At 46.1% G+C, this 15,006-nt stretch overlaps 1 protein-coding gene across 9 annotated transcripts in view; it reads right to left on the minus strand.

Moving 5' to 3' along the window:
* The window catches only part of FAT3 (FAT atypical cadherin 3), a 479,929-nt gene extending 465,159 nt beyond the window's left edge, over positions 1-14,770 (minus strand). For all 9 annotated transcript variants that reach the window (XR_007377791.1, XM_048949082.1, XM_048949052.1 and 6 more), the window contains exon 1: positions 14,599-14,770. The gene's annotated coding sequence lies outside the window, so the exon portion shown is untranslated. The remainder of the gene's footprint in view (positions 1-14,598) is intronic.
* Between the last annotated feature and the right edge of the window lie 236 nt (positions 14,771-15,006).

The raw sequence follows: 15,006 nt of genomic DNA on the forward strand, positions 1-15,006 counted from the left end.
ATTTACCTGCTGCACTGTCAGAATGAGGACACCAAATCAGAAGATCCAATATTTTTAAATGGCACATGTGATGTGATGGGTTTTTTTCATGGCTTTTATAAATATAAGGAAAGCACAGAGAAAAACTGTCAATCTCTTAAAAAAAAAAGATAATAAAATAAAAATTTGGAAAGCTTACTCCAAAAATGAGTAAGTAAGACCACAACTTATGACATACATTTCTACTGCACAGAAAATAGGATAGAAAAACAACCAAACTGTATTTCAGAGTTCACTCTGCACGTTGACTTGTTGAAGCCACAAAAGACAAAACCAGGAATGTGTGTTTGTGCACTACTGCCTAAAGCCTTTGCTTTTGCACAAACACATTTCCATGCTTACAACAGTAAAAATAAAAGAATAATTAAAAAAAAAAAGAAACACAGGAGTATCCAGCCTGAAAAAGCTAATGCCTTGTGAGAGCAGTGATGGCTGAATGCCCCACCCAGGCTGAAAACATAGCATTGATGAAAAGATGGAGGAAAAAGAAAAAGGAAGAGGCACTTCCTTCTTACTGTGAATTCATTTCAACCAACCAAGCCAGTGAGACACAAAAATGAGAGACTTAAAAACATCAAGTTTATTTTGAGAATCAGTTGTGCAGAAATTAGAACCCAGAGGCAAATGAGCCACATCTACTCCTCTACTCATTACTATAATTTACAACTTGTATTAATTTATCCTACCACTCCTATGGCTTCACTTAGTAACTTAAAGAACGCTGAACTTGTCTTTTAGTCCTAGTCATGTGCTGGCCTAACTTTGATTATCCCTACACAGAATCACAGAGTCATTAACGTTGGAAAAGACCACTAAGATCACCTAGTCCAACCATCAGCCCATCCCACCTTGCCCACTCACCATGGCCCTCCGTGCCACATCTGCATATTCCTCAAACACCTCTGTGGACGGTAGGTGACTCCACCACCTCTCTGGGCTGCCTGAGCAAGCATCTGCTCACTCTTTTGGAGAAGAAATCTTTCCTAGCATCCAACCTGAGCCTCCCCTGGTACAACTTAAGGCCATTCCCTCTTGTCCTGTCGCTGTTACCTGGGAGAAGAGGCCAACCCCCACCTCGCCACAGCTTTCTCTGAGAGCACTGTAGAGAGCAGTAAGGTCCCCTGAGCCTTCTCTTCTAGAGACTGAAAATCCCAGTTCCCTCAGCCGCTCCCCGTAAGACCTGTGCTCCAAATCCTTCACAGCTTCATCGCCCTTCTCTGGACACGTTCCAGCACCTCAATGTCTTCCTTGTAGTGCAGCTGATTCCACCGTACAACTGTAATTAATGAATGATTAATGATTTCTGATCTCAAACTATCTCAAAATATAATCCTGCAATGCAGTAAGAAAATATTTTACTATGCCCCCTTATTTCTGCACCACTATTTTTACATTCCTCTAGAAGACTCTAGAAATTGTTTGCTTAACTTAGTTAGCCCAGGAAATAACAGGTGTCTCAGTTAATTTATTTTGAGTTCTTGTAATTTGGCATCTGAGCCCACAGAGACATTACTTTGTTGTCATCCTCATTCACTTTCCGCTTTGTTAGCACCTAAAGAAATCAATGCCATGCAGCACTTCATTTTCATAACTTCATCTTCTTTCAACCTAGATCTTCCTAAATGTAGAAACTGAGCAGGTACATAGCTTGCTGTCTCCCCAGGCTTTAATTATATTTATAAATAAATAAACTCAAGAGGATGCTTGTTAATTCAGTGCATGAATACAATCCTTATTAAATATCCCATTCAAGTTTACCGAAGTTTTTTTAAGCTGTATGAACAGCTGCAGGATTTGATGAGCAGACCACTCTCTCCTTGTTATTCCTTCTCCATTTTGTGTCGTAAAGAATGGGAAAAAATGTCCAAAAGAATTGGAAAGTGGAAGAATTGCACTCTCCATTTTTTACACGGTTCTGTTTAGGATTTTCACCAAAGCAACCAAACAAAAATAAGTAAAACCTTAGTGCTTCCACAGCACTTTCAGAACAACAGCTGGCTCAGGTTTTCTCAAGCAGTGCTGCTCAGACTCTCCAGGATGCTGCAGCTTTGCAGCCAACACGTATCTCATCCTGGGCTGTGCTTCCTGCAGCATCCCGTCCCCTTGCAATAGCAGCCCAGTTTCATGGTACTTCCCTGGGTTGAAATATTACTATTTTAATCCCTCACTTAACAGCAGTCTGCATAAAGATAAGTTAAAAAAATTTCTTCCTGTAAAAGGACTGTTAACACTAATAGATTTGATTATTTTTTCGTATTGACATGTCCATATTCAGAACCATGCACTGTTTTCCTCTTCCATTATCCCAGGATGTTCCCAGAAAAGCTTGGCTATGCAGTTACTCCCCCAGTAATCTTTCTGACGATACCCTGCATGATCCCCAGACATCCCATGATGACCACTGACTCCTTTCGAGTCCTTAAAACCTCATGAGCCAGAACTTCCCTCATAACCACGTAACCAAATAATGATGTTTCCCGTGCAAAACAGAAGCATGAGAACGCTCCCATTCTGCCCTGCCAAACTCCAGCCTCTTTCAGCGGCCTCCTCATTACGTGCAAAATAATTGGACTCCAACCCTTGTGTTCACAGGAGAAAGGCAATGGGTGCTTTACTCACCCAGCACACAAATGGCTTTCTGAGAGTGGGGCACCCCAGTGCATGCCCTGGGACCACAGCTCCCACCACAAACACAGCAGCACCCTGGCTCTACACAGGACACACACAGAGATGCTGTCTTGTGCCAAGGTCAGCAATCACATGCACTACACAGAGCAATCGTGTACGGCCTCAATTCATCTGCTCTAGCCCCTCCATCCATGAAACCCAAAGACAAGAAGGTTGGCAAGCTCTGCGTGGGAATGCAGAACTGACACCAGCTCAAAATCAGAGTGTAAGATGCTTTCTGCAGTTTTGATTATGTACCCACATGAGCAGTTCCTGATTGAATCACTGTCTCTGCTTCAGCATCTTCTTTGCAGCCTCACTGGGTGAGAACTACAAGTCTGTCTGTGGTCTCTCTCAGCTCACTGACCTACTTACTATTACAAAGGCAGACATTAATGGACTTCTCTTTTAACTTCCACTAATTCTTCCTTTCTAGCCATTGCTTTCCAAATACAGACCACCTGGAAGTTAAACGTGTTTAGCCCTGTCAAGATTTTTGGTCCTAAAACTACCTTCCCAAAAAACAACAGCCCCATGCTCCCAATAGCAGATACCTTCAGCAAGGTGCATTAGCAGCTGCTGACCACCCGTGAACTGTAGTCTACGGATCAGGCCTGAAGTTCACTGAGGGCTCCAGACTACCTTAAAGTCTAGACCAAGTTTCTATTTTCTCTGTACAAAGAATGGGAGGGAAATCTTGAGTTAAATCAGCACATGCACTTTACTAACCATCATGATCTTCATTTGGCTACCATGATGGAGCTGATTGCACGAAGCACAGCTGAGGACAGAGCTAAGGCATGCCCCATGTAGGGACTCAGGAGCTACAAGGCAATAAACTGAGATTTCTTCTTCTTACACATTCCTTTTTTCCCTTGTGTATTCCCTGCTACACACATACATACACACTCTGCACAATGAAAAGTCCAAGACAGAGCTGAACAAATAGCACTGGAACAGGCTGCCTAAGCGGATGCCCTGTCCCTGGAGACACTCAAGGTCAGGCTGGATGGAGCTCTGAGCACCTGACAAGAAGTAGGTGTCCCTGTCCCCTACAGGGGAGTTGGATGGGATGACCCTTAGTGGTCCCTTCCAACTCAAATGATTCTCTGATTCTATGAAATACATAAAAAAGACAAGAGGAAGAAGAAACACAAAGGGCTGAAATCACAGAAATGGCAGCTAATTCTCAATTCCAGCAGAGCTGGGTTAGCAGAATAAAATGGTGGCAGCAGAAAAAAAGGGAGTCAAAAATATCCATCACCCATCTCTAAGCCCTATGCAAAACCAATGAGCATGTTAGAAAGCATGTTATATGAAGAAGTGGTACATCAATTCTTTACATTTACTGAAGTGGGACTGTATGAAGATATTGTTCTTCCTTGTGAAGCATTTTGAGATTTACAAGTGAAAAAAAGAAGTGTTTGTGAACCGAAGCTGAATCCCCCCCACATGAGCGCAGTGGAGCCTCCTGAAGGCTGTGAGCTGTGAGCCCATACAGACAGCCGCAGCTCAGGGCAGGTTAGCAGCACTTCAACACATTATCAGTCATTCCTATCAGACTGTTCCATAAACATCCTCCTTCTAAAGAAGGTGTCTTCTGAACCATCCACATGCCGAATACCACGTCACATGAAATCTTTTCTGAGAACTCATTAGAGAGAGTCTTAATGCTCACAGCAGCACCCAATGAGAAGGATGGAAAGATAAGAACCAACTAGCCAAATCTCTCTTAAGAAATGCACCCAAAGCGAGCCCATCTTGGCCATTTTCACAGAATTTCAGCCCTATGACAGACATCTGAAAGGAAGATGCTCTCAAAGACTTCATTTTTTCTTCGGATGTGAAACCATGAACCTGATTTTAATATCACATATTTGATCAAATGCCATGCCATGGGCAGCTCTGGTTCTAGAAGGCTGTTTTGACAGACCTACAGATGAATATTACTGCAGATAAAACTACTCTAAAATCCAGAAATCAGCTACCACTCCTGTTACAGTCAGAAGTGTATTACAACAGAGGCCTTAAATTACAGCCCAGGCTTACATTTTTACATATTTGTTATAGTTACCCCTGGATACTTTGCTGTGAAACTTGATCAGTGCGTTGATATATGCAGAGATTAAGTCATCCAGTCTCCACTGGCAGAGAAATGTGCACTCACAAGAAGAAACCACTATTCCTTTTGTCCAAAATCCAAAGAATTCTAATCTCAACTTCACTGTGGTGGATTGAAAACGACTCCACGAGTGCCAAGAACGACTTAGCGGAGAGGACAGTACAAACCGGGACTTGTGCTAACCTCCAGCAACACGTGTCAGTACAATAAAAACAGCCCACGCACCAAATGCACCCCGAAGGTGGCCAGCCCTGTTACGGATAACTTCACAATCACGTAAGAGCAGCATTATTTGAACTCAGCAAGGATACGCCACTAGAACAGCCACAATCCTCAGCACACACACACTGTAAATGAACTCACACTCCACACAGAGTAATGATCTACATAATTTCTGTTCAATGATTCCTAGTAAAGCTAGTGCATGTCTATAGAGCCCCTGAAAGGCATTTCCAAGAGTGGTTGTGAGTATAGCATGCTCCATGGCCGTGGCAGGAGCCATACATGTCCTGTCTTCTGCACATGGTGAGCCCCCCAGCTGCCCCAGGGGACCAGCAACCAAAAAATATATTCAGGTTCACAAGCTCCTCATTCAGTGGAGGGCTGACCTCTGCCTGATAGATGACAATTTTTGTCCTGATGGCAGTGTCAGAGCAACCCTCAAGATGCAGGTTTGACATACACAGCAGAGCTACTCAAATGAGTAATGCTCCTGAGACTCCAAGCAATGCAAGTCAGATGACAAACGACTTCTGCTGTAAAAGGCTTTTCTACACCCCCACGTAGACGGGGAATGCCTCACTGTAGCTGGGCACTGGGAGAAAAGAGCGTACAGGAGATGAAAAGCAGCAGAAATGAAAAGTGAGTAACACACACTAGAGGTGATCCCTCTGCAGATTCCCCCTCTCCTGCCAGTGACCATCTCCATGCAGGTGTGACCCAGGCGTGCACACTGGGCAGCCCTGCAGGGCGCACACTGCGAGCTGACTGAAATAGAACTGTTACATCTGCAGGGTGAAGGAACGCCACATTCACTCCGTAAACACTTTGGCTAAAAAATACTTACACAACAGAGAAATTATGAAGCCAAAAGGATATATCTTAACAGTTACTGTGAGAAGTGATGTGATTTCTGCAATAAACATGCTCCTTTGGCCTCTGTCTGCCTATCACAATAATACTTATTCAAAGCTACTGGGAATAGGCAGTAAAATTCCTTTTATTGTTATTATTACCCTCTTCATTTCTGCAGAGAAAACAATAAAACAGTAACACAAAGGAAGAGACATGCACAAAGTTACTGACACTTTTATAAAAGTGAGAAATTAAAATCTGGTTTGCTCTCAGCAAGGTCCTCTGCACATCACTGCTTCCCAGAATCTCTGTGCAGTTTCTGCTTGCATATACAGTCAGTTGATGAAAGGCTGAGTATGAAAGCACACTAAGGATTTCCCCCCTAAGCACACCAAATAAAACCATTTACTATGTCATTTTAGCCATGCTAAAGATGTCAAGTATTTAAGAGAGCTTAAAATAAATGTATGTATCTTTGAAGACTTACAGGGGCAAAACTCTTTCTGCATCTTTCCCTCTCTCACCATTCACCATGCAGGTACCTGGTGAGGCACTGGCACAGGCTGCCCATAGAAGTGGTGGATGGCCCATCCTTGGAGACGCTCAGGGTCAGACAGAACAGGGCTCTGAGCACCTGATGGAGCTGTAGGTGTCCCTGTTCATTGCAGGGGGGGTTGGACTAGATGGTCTTTAAGGGTCCCTTCCAAACAAAACATTCTATGATTCCATACCTAGCATAGTCTAACATCCCAAAAATTCCAGGTTCCTTTCCTCAGTCATTACCACCAGGAACCAGCATCCTCCCACTACCCATCTGCCCAGCCTTTCCACCTCAAAGCTTTTAACCCGTGCTCAGACAAGGAAGTACCATCTATGTAGTCCTTATTCAACTTGAAATCCTCTCTCCTCCCTTCCACTTTCTCCTTTGTCTTCCCACACTCACATCACACTTGAAAAAGTCAACAGTGGGACAACCGACACTTGGTGATGCTCAAGAATCATTTCAGCTGTCACCAGACAGCTCCAAACTGAGGGGAACAACATAGGAGAAGATGTCTATAGATGAAGACTGTGAGAATATCTGAGCAATAAGACAAGAAAGGGAAAAACTGACAAAACTGCACATCCTGGTGTCTTAAGATAGACTGCAGACCTTTCCTGCTGTAAATTGGCTCAAAGACAAATCGCAGTCAAAAGCACACATTGGAGAGAGCCAACCCCAAGGCCCTTCTGCAGCATACATCCACAATCTCACAATATGGCTGCAAAAGCATGCAGGGTATTTGCTCGTACTCCTAACAATCTGTATCATAATGCTTCTTAGTAACACAATAAACCACACCAAAGGAGCCTTGTGGGCATCTTTAAATATTCCCTGCACCACTCATGTGAGGTAACAACCTCCCAGCCAGACGTGGATGTGGGCCAGCAGACATCCGTGAGGCAGCACTGTCCCAAGCACCAGAGGTGATCCAAAGCTCACACATCATTTGGAGAGAGTTTTGTCTCCACATCACAGGTCAAGAGCAAGATTTTAGAACCGGCCTGCTCCATGAAAATTCACATGACACTCGTGTCCAAAAACACCAAAAGAATCCCAAAGTCACGTCCATCTGAAAAGGACAGCAGGACCCTACACAGATTGCAAATGAGAGCAGAAACTAAAATGCTAGAAATCCCTCTCTCTGTGTACAGAGCAACAGCTAAACCTTGCCAAAATCCAGGATCCTTGATCCGAAACCAGCCTCCAGGATCCTTGATGCCTTTGTAGCTGCCCCTCATCTCCACTTTATGTCAGTCACACTGAAGTCAGCCTGGATATGGCTATGGGAAGCCTGGTCTAGTGACCCTGCACATAGCAAGCGGGTTGCAAATAGATGATCATTGTGGTCCTTCTCAACCCAGGCCATCCTATGATTCTATGATTCCATGATTAAGCCTCTTGGACACTGTGAAGTAGCAGCTGCTTTTTCACTCCATTTGCATCCAGGCCCTGAAAACCTCCAGCTTAAGACAATAATAGTAATAATTATTGTTGTTCTTTCCCATCTTGTTGTTCTGTCCTGGCTTCTTTGCCAGAGGAACATTTCCTTCTGGGTGCCACACACACTTTATCTACCACACACTACACTTTATCAGACCACAGCACTACAATACTATGAACACCCACCACTAAGGCCAAAGCAAGAACAGAAAGTATCGCTTTATCCAAGGAACAAAGGAAAAGGCTGGACTTTTCCAAAAGAAACCAGCAATTAGGTACCCTAGAAGATGCTAACTGTGAAAAGCAGTGCTTGAATTTTGGCTAAGAAAATATCATACCAAACCTCAGGGAAAAAAAACAAGCTCACGTAAATTCTCAGCTCTGGATTTATTGACTGCCAGCATATTCATCATATGCATTGCATTGCAGTGAAAATCCATAAAGATAGGTCATCCCAATGAAACGCAAGCTGGCAACTCCACACTGCATTTGATCGCACCACAGTGATGCATCCATGTAAGCAGTCACTTAACTCATCTGACCACTGCACGAGCTGCTGCTACTTAATGCCGCTTGGAGGATACAAGCAGAATTTTAAACACCATATTTCTAAAAATATAAACACAACAACACCCCAGACATGCAAATGTCAAAATTATTAACCAATTATTTCAGAACAAAGTCAACAAATGACTTCAGCCTGTGGCAGAACATAGGGGCATCCTCTTAAGACTCCTGGATGCCACGATTTGTTTAAGCAACATGGGACATAATCACTTCTAATACTGAAAAGAACATAACGTGTCTGATAGCAAAACTGACATTTATACCGTCATTATATGCACTTGTCACTAAATTTAAACTGCATTATCATGTGAAGTGCTCAGATGGTTTGAAGGCAGAAGAGTGATGTATGATCAATGTTATTTAGGAATATTAATAATCTCCTTTATTTTAAAAGGGGAAACATTAATAGTTGTTCTGAAGAGGGCTCACTTTTAACCTTCAACAACACTCAAGTGGTTGCAATTTTTATCAGACTGCTTGGATTTTGATTTAGTTCAAGTCCTGGAGCCACAATTAAACTTGCAGCTACCTTCTCTCACTAGGCTTCCTCCAACAGCTGGAATAAGCTTTGAAGTCTGCAGAGACACAAGAGAAATGTTATTTACAGCCCATATGTACAGTACAAGCAGAGACAAGTCGTGTTGTGCACTTCCGAGGCTGGTGACAGACCATTTCTCACCAGCTCTACAGGAAGTCACTGAAACTATTTTCCCCTGCTCAGAAGCTCCACAGGCTTAAAAGGTGGAAATGCTGCAAGGCTGGATCTTAAGAAGCATCCAGAATGTCCAAAAACCAATTCTCATCATCAGCATTTAACCCCATCACTGGCTCCTCTGGAGACAGAAGTGATCCAGCTCCATCTGTTGAAATCCAACAAGCCTGGAAAGCCAGATGTATATCCAGATAAGACACTAAACCCATTAAATAAATAAACAAATAATCTCAAAGATGCACTTTCACTAAGAGGGAAACTCCCTCTGATGCCCAGGAAGGGAGGGAGGAGGACTTCGGCCCACAGGAGATGGGGGCATGACTTACTTAGGGATATGGTTTAGTGGGCAACATTGGTGGTAGGTGGATAGTTGGACTTGATGCTCTTAGAGGTCTTTTCCAACCTCAATGATTCTATGACTCTATGAGATAGGCCACATGATGTCACTCCTCTGCAGGCAGCTATCCAGTCAAGGGATGCTGCTGTGGTCTCCAAAGGAGCACACAATAACCAAGGCAACACTCCGTGATATCAAAGGGAGTCATGCTCATGGACTGACAGCCAAACAATTAATATAGGCGGCATCTGGAGGAAAGAAATAAAATACTGTGTTCTCCCAGGCGAAGCCACTGGTGTTTTCTGTTTGTGTTAACTTGCTGTCAGTGCCTGCGGGGTCTGAGCTTTGATTAACTGTGGATGACTGGTAGTGCAGACACAGACATGTTTAGGTAGAATTATCGTAGTAACCAGGCTCATACACCAAGAATGACAGAAAAATCAACAACAGCTCAATAAGATAACAGAGAATTTTCCAACACAAACTGCTACACCACTCACACCAAGGTCTGCTCTTGGTGCAGGGAAAGACCAGTGTTAATGTTGCTACAAACACCTTTTCAACCAAAGTGACTCTTTATTTGACCAGTTCAGTGTGCGGTGAAGCAAAAGTCAAGCTAAGGACACTACATCTCTCAAACCACCGCTCAATGCACCTGCTGGCCCAGGGCCAGCCAGCCCTGCCTCCAGCTCCCAGCTCAGCCCTGCAGATCGAGCGCTGCACAGAATACAGTCCTTACAGCTTAGACAACATGAAGAGGAGAGGATATTAATGGTTATGTTCAAGTTTTTGATCTGCACTTTAAAAAAATCACAAAGCAGCCCAGCAGAGCTCTTCTCTTCCCTTTTCACAGCACTGTCCTCTTTTGCATCCTGACAGTCCCAACTGTGCCCAAACCTAACAGCTCATCCACATTTCAGCACTCTTGGGTCTGATTTGATGCCTATTACAGTATCAATGCAACTATCTGAAAGGTTGCAGCAAGGTGGGGCTCAGCCTCTTCTCCCAGGTAACAGCAATCGGATGAGAGGGAATGGCCTCAAGTTGCATCAGGGGAGGATATGAGGAAAAATTCCTTCTCAGAAAAAGTGCTGAGGCATTGGCACAGGCTGCCCAGGGCTGCAGTCACCTTCCCTGGTGATGTGGCACTGACGGACATGATGAGTGGGCATGGTGGGGATGGACTGATGAGTGGGCATTGTGATCTTAGTGGTCTTTTCCAACCTTAATGATTCGATGATTCTAAACATGCTCATCTAAATGAAATGAGAATTGAGAGTGTTTTAGTTAAGATCTGTAAATTCTCAAAGAAACAAGCTGAGAGACACTAACGAGCTGTACTTTATAACTGTTCAATATATCCTCTTTACATAAGTCTCTTTCACTAAGGACAAAGATGCATATGGAACACAAGCTACTTGCTGTCATGTTTGTTTGTATTTTATTTTGTCATTCTACATGAACAAAATGCCTGTAAGTCTGGGATGAATGCATGGTTGAAGACTGCAAAGCCCCCCAGAATCATCTGCACTGGAACTACGGACACCAAAGTGTTCCCACAGTAAACTATTTTGTTTGAAAAATAAATAAATATAGACCCAAATACCCCCATCCCAATCAATATCTTTGTTGTACATCAGCAAATCTTCTTGTATGCCACTGAAAATAATAAACTGAAAATTCTGTTTGATTTGGTCATTCTGTTCCTACTGAAAAGACCATTTCTACTACACAGACCCAACCTGGACCAGCTTTCAGCCAGCACTGATTAAACACAAATTCTGATATGCTGCACCACACATCTTCCACATGTGAAAGAAGTATCAAACACCTCTCATTTGTCACTGTCGTTTAATACAAAACATTGATCTGGATGCAGGGTATACCAAGTGTCTCAGAATAGCTCTCCACCTGCACAGAAAAAGCTCCATGTGCATGGGCTAAGTAGGGTTGAATTAATGAATACACCACTGCTGCACACATTGAATGCCCATCACCAAGCTGATAATTTGCAGATGCAGAAGTGAGAATGCCCCAACTGCAACCATCACTGCTCTCCCTGCACAGTCCTATCAGCTGGGTCTTGCTGGGTTCTGACTGCAACCTGGGTCACGGGCAGAGGGACAGTCAATGTGTGTCAACGTTTTCACTCCTATTTGCTCAAAAACACCATGCCTGTGCAAGGCACAGAGTGACATTCAAAGAGACTGACACCACCACACAAACAGCAACAGGCTGAGAGGCAATCAAAAAGCAAAAGCTTCCCTAGAGCACTCTGGGATTACCAAGGAGAAGAGAGGACTGCTTCTGGATGGAAGTTCTGCCCGTTGTTATCTATGCCAAAATTCCCACTGAAGACAACATAGACAGGATTCCACTTCTCCACAGCAGTGCTGACTCCCTGCCCTGGAACTCCCAACCAGAACTGTCAGAGTGGCATCAATGCCAGCAGCTTTCGGGCTGGGAGCACGAGGAGCAATCGTGGCACAGGAGAAATCATAGAACACGTGGAATCCTTCATATAAGCAATCAAAGGCTTCTCCAGGCAGTGGGAATCTAAGGGCATTCCCAAACCACACAAGATTCCAACCTGCAGCCAGAAGCAGGACATTAAGCACTGACACACCTTGCTAAAAGAGGTAGGTCCTGGTGCTTCATAGGCTAGGTGAATTGGGTAGCTGTGGGCATGAAGACACTGGAATGGGTTGATTTGGTCTAGTACACGTGACATGACAACCACTAGCTGGGTCTTTTCTGAAGGTAGAATGGCCAACATGGTTTGAGTGCAGGAAAACAGGAATGCGCTGCCCAGGGTGGTGGTGTCAGTGTCTCTGAATGTGTTCAAGAACCATGGAGATGTGGCGCTGAGGGATGTGGTGAGTGGGTATGGAGGGGATGGGCTGATGACTCGATGATCTTAGTGGTCTTTTCAAACCTTAATGACTCTTTTGACTTCCTGTGATATTAAAACAAACCTTCTCCATACCAGCTTTCTGTCCTTCAGAACCTGACTGTAAACACGAGCATTATGAGTGCAGCTGGCATGTGTCAGAAGGCATTCAAGAATTCAGCACAGAAATACATCTGTAGGGGAACAGCAGCTATAAACTGCTCCTAACAAGCGGCTGCTGAAATCCCCAACTCAGTCCTAATTGCTCACTTTATTGTGTTGGACAGAATCCATCAGCCAGGATGCATCAGGTCAGCAAAGAACAACTTCATAACTTCATGGCAACAGCACAACCTGATGCCTTCAATTCAGGCACTGCAGGAAGCAGGGAGAATGGGGGTAACACCATATAGAGATATATGCATGATAACCACCAGGTGACATTGCATGCAGTTCACAGAGCATCCCATGTACTGCCAACACACAGGTACAGGATGCAATTGTTACAAGCAAACAAGATACTGTGCTAAGAATCAAGCTTAAAAAAAGAGTGAAAAAAAACAACCCAAAAGAGCAGAAGTGAGGAAGCAAAGAACGAGCATGACTGCTGCACTGCCAACCTGCATTTCCTACAGCACGAGCACCACCCAAGGACCAGGCAGAGGATGTCCCCGCTCCCAGCCCTGCAGTGCCTGCTCCTACCTGGCTCTCAGTGGGACTCCGGAGCTTTCTGGGTGTGGAGCTCACAGCCGTGAGCCCTTTCCCAGGCAGGCTGACTCCAGAGGGATCTTTCCTCCTCTCCCGGTGTTTGCCACCAAGTCCTTTCCAAGCCACAAAAGTAACTTTTCGTTCAGCTGGAGGATGAGCTCTCTGTGTGCCAGCAGGAAAGGAAGGAAAAAGCAGCCGGGACCTGGCCAGGCTGTTTGCCAGGCTCTGCTCTCCCAAATAACCCTCTGCACAACAGTTCCAGACCAGGAGCAAGCACCCAGCACAGAAGCCTGCCTCGGTGGTTAGGGAACAGTGTGGTACTCTGCATCGCTCACATCGCCCTCTCTTGCTTCCTTTGCTGAGATCTCAGAGCAGATTTCCTTAAGAAAAGCATCTGCTACACGAGTGACAAGTTAAAACGCCTCTGCGTGGGGAAAGCATGGGTTTTTCCTTTCTGTCTGCCGGACAGAGATTGGTTAAGGACTCACAATCCGAACTGCACACCTCTCTCAGCCTGTCAGAGGAAATCACCAGTCAGAGGAGAGCTTCCATTCCCATCAGCTCCTTCCTTTAACCAACACCAAGGCTGCGGTGCCTCTGCCGGGATGCCAGCGCCGACTTCCCATTACGTCCCACTTACAGGCGTTTATTTTAATTGGATCTGGGACTATGGACACTCGGCAACCCTTAATCCTCCCAACCACAACACAAGGGCACGAACACACAAACACACACACACAAAAAAGGAATAACACGATAAGACGCTCACTGACACATTTCTCAGGGCAGCGCGGCTCTCTTTATCCTCCCGCAAATAATCCGGTGGGGTTCCAGAAGTGGCCGAGGAGCGGAGTTCCTTTCACAGCACAACTTACGCGCTGCGAGAGACGCGTTCAGCCCATCCCCGGCATCAGCCCGGTCCTCCCCGGCTGCCCCCACACACCCACACTCGGTGAGTGCCCCCGAGCTGCTGCCTGGACGGGGACGCTCCCGGCTCTGCCCCGCACAGCCGAGGGCACGGAGAGCGGAGAGACCAACGAAGCTAGCAAAACGCGAGCAGGGGAACATCCCTCTCCTTGAACCCAGCAGCTGCAGCCACAATCCCCCGGGCTCGGCCGGGAGCAACTGCAGCTGAAGAGCAGCGACAGGCACACACGCACACACAGATCTATCTATCTAAATAAACAAAGCAGAAAGAAGGTAAAAATTAAAAAGCGACGAGGGAAAAAAAAAAAAAAAAAAGTAATACAATTACATTAACACACATTAATATATTCATAACAAAAAGCAAAGATTTAAAATAATCATAATAAAAGAACTCCCGCCCGCACGGAAGCAAAGCCCGGGGGCAGCGGCCGCACCTTACGAGCGGAGCGGGGCCGCAGCCGCCCCTCCCCGCGGCCGGACCTCCTCCGCCCGGCGGCCCCGCGCCCGCTGCCCCCGCGCCGAAAGTTTGGCCGCGCTCCGCCCGCCGCTCCCGCAGCCCCGCGCTACGCACCGTGTGGCTCAGCTGCCCCGCGGCGTGCCGCTGCCGGGATCCATCGGGAGGCTGCAGCGGGAACTCCGTGCCGGAGGGTTGCGGCGGGGGGAAGGAGACGAGGAGGAGGAGGAGGTGGAGGAGGAGGGGGCCGAGCCCGGCCGGGCGCGGCGTGGAACACAGCGCAGCGCTGCCTGCCGGGAGCGCAGCCCGGCCCGCGGGGAGGGACCGTGCCCACCCCCGCCCGCCCATCCATCCACCCACCCATCCGTGGAGCCGAGGGGTCTCCCCCCCTCCCAGAGGGGTCGGAGCGCGGTGTTCCCCCCCCCCCCCCCCCCCCCCTCCCGGTGCACCCACCCCGGGCACGGCTGCAACTTGCCTGCGAGTTCCGGTGCCTGAGCGGTGCATGTGCTGCTGGAGGTGCACCTG

The sequence above is a fragment of the Lagopus muta genome, chromosome 1, assembly GCF_023343835.1.
Source record: "Lagopus muta isolate bLagMut1 chromosome 1, bLagMut1 primary, whole genome shotgun sequence".
Classification (NCBI taxonomy): Eukaryota; Metazoa; Chordata; class Aves; order Galliformes; family Phasianidae; genus Lagopus; species Lagopus muta.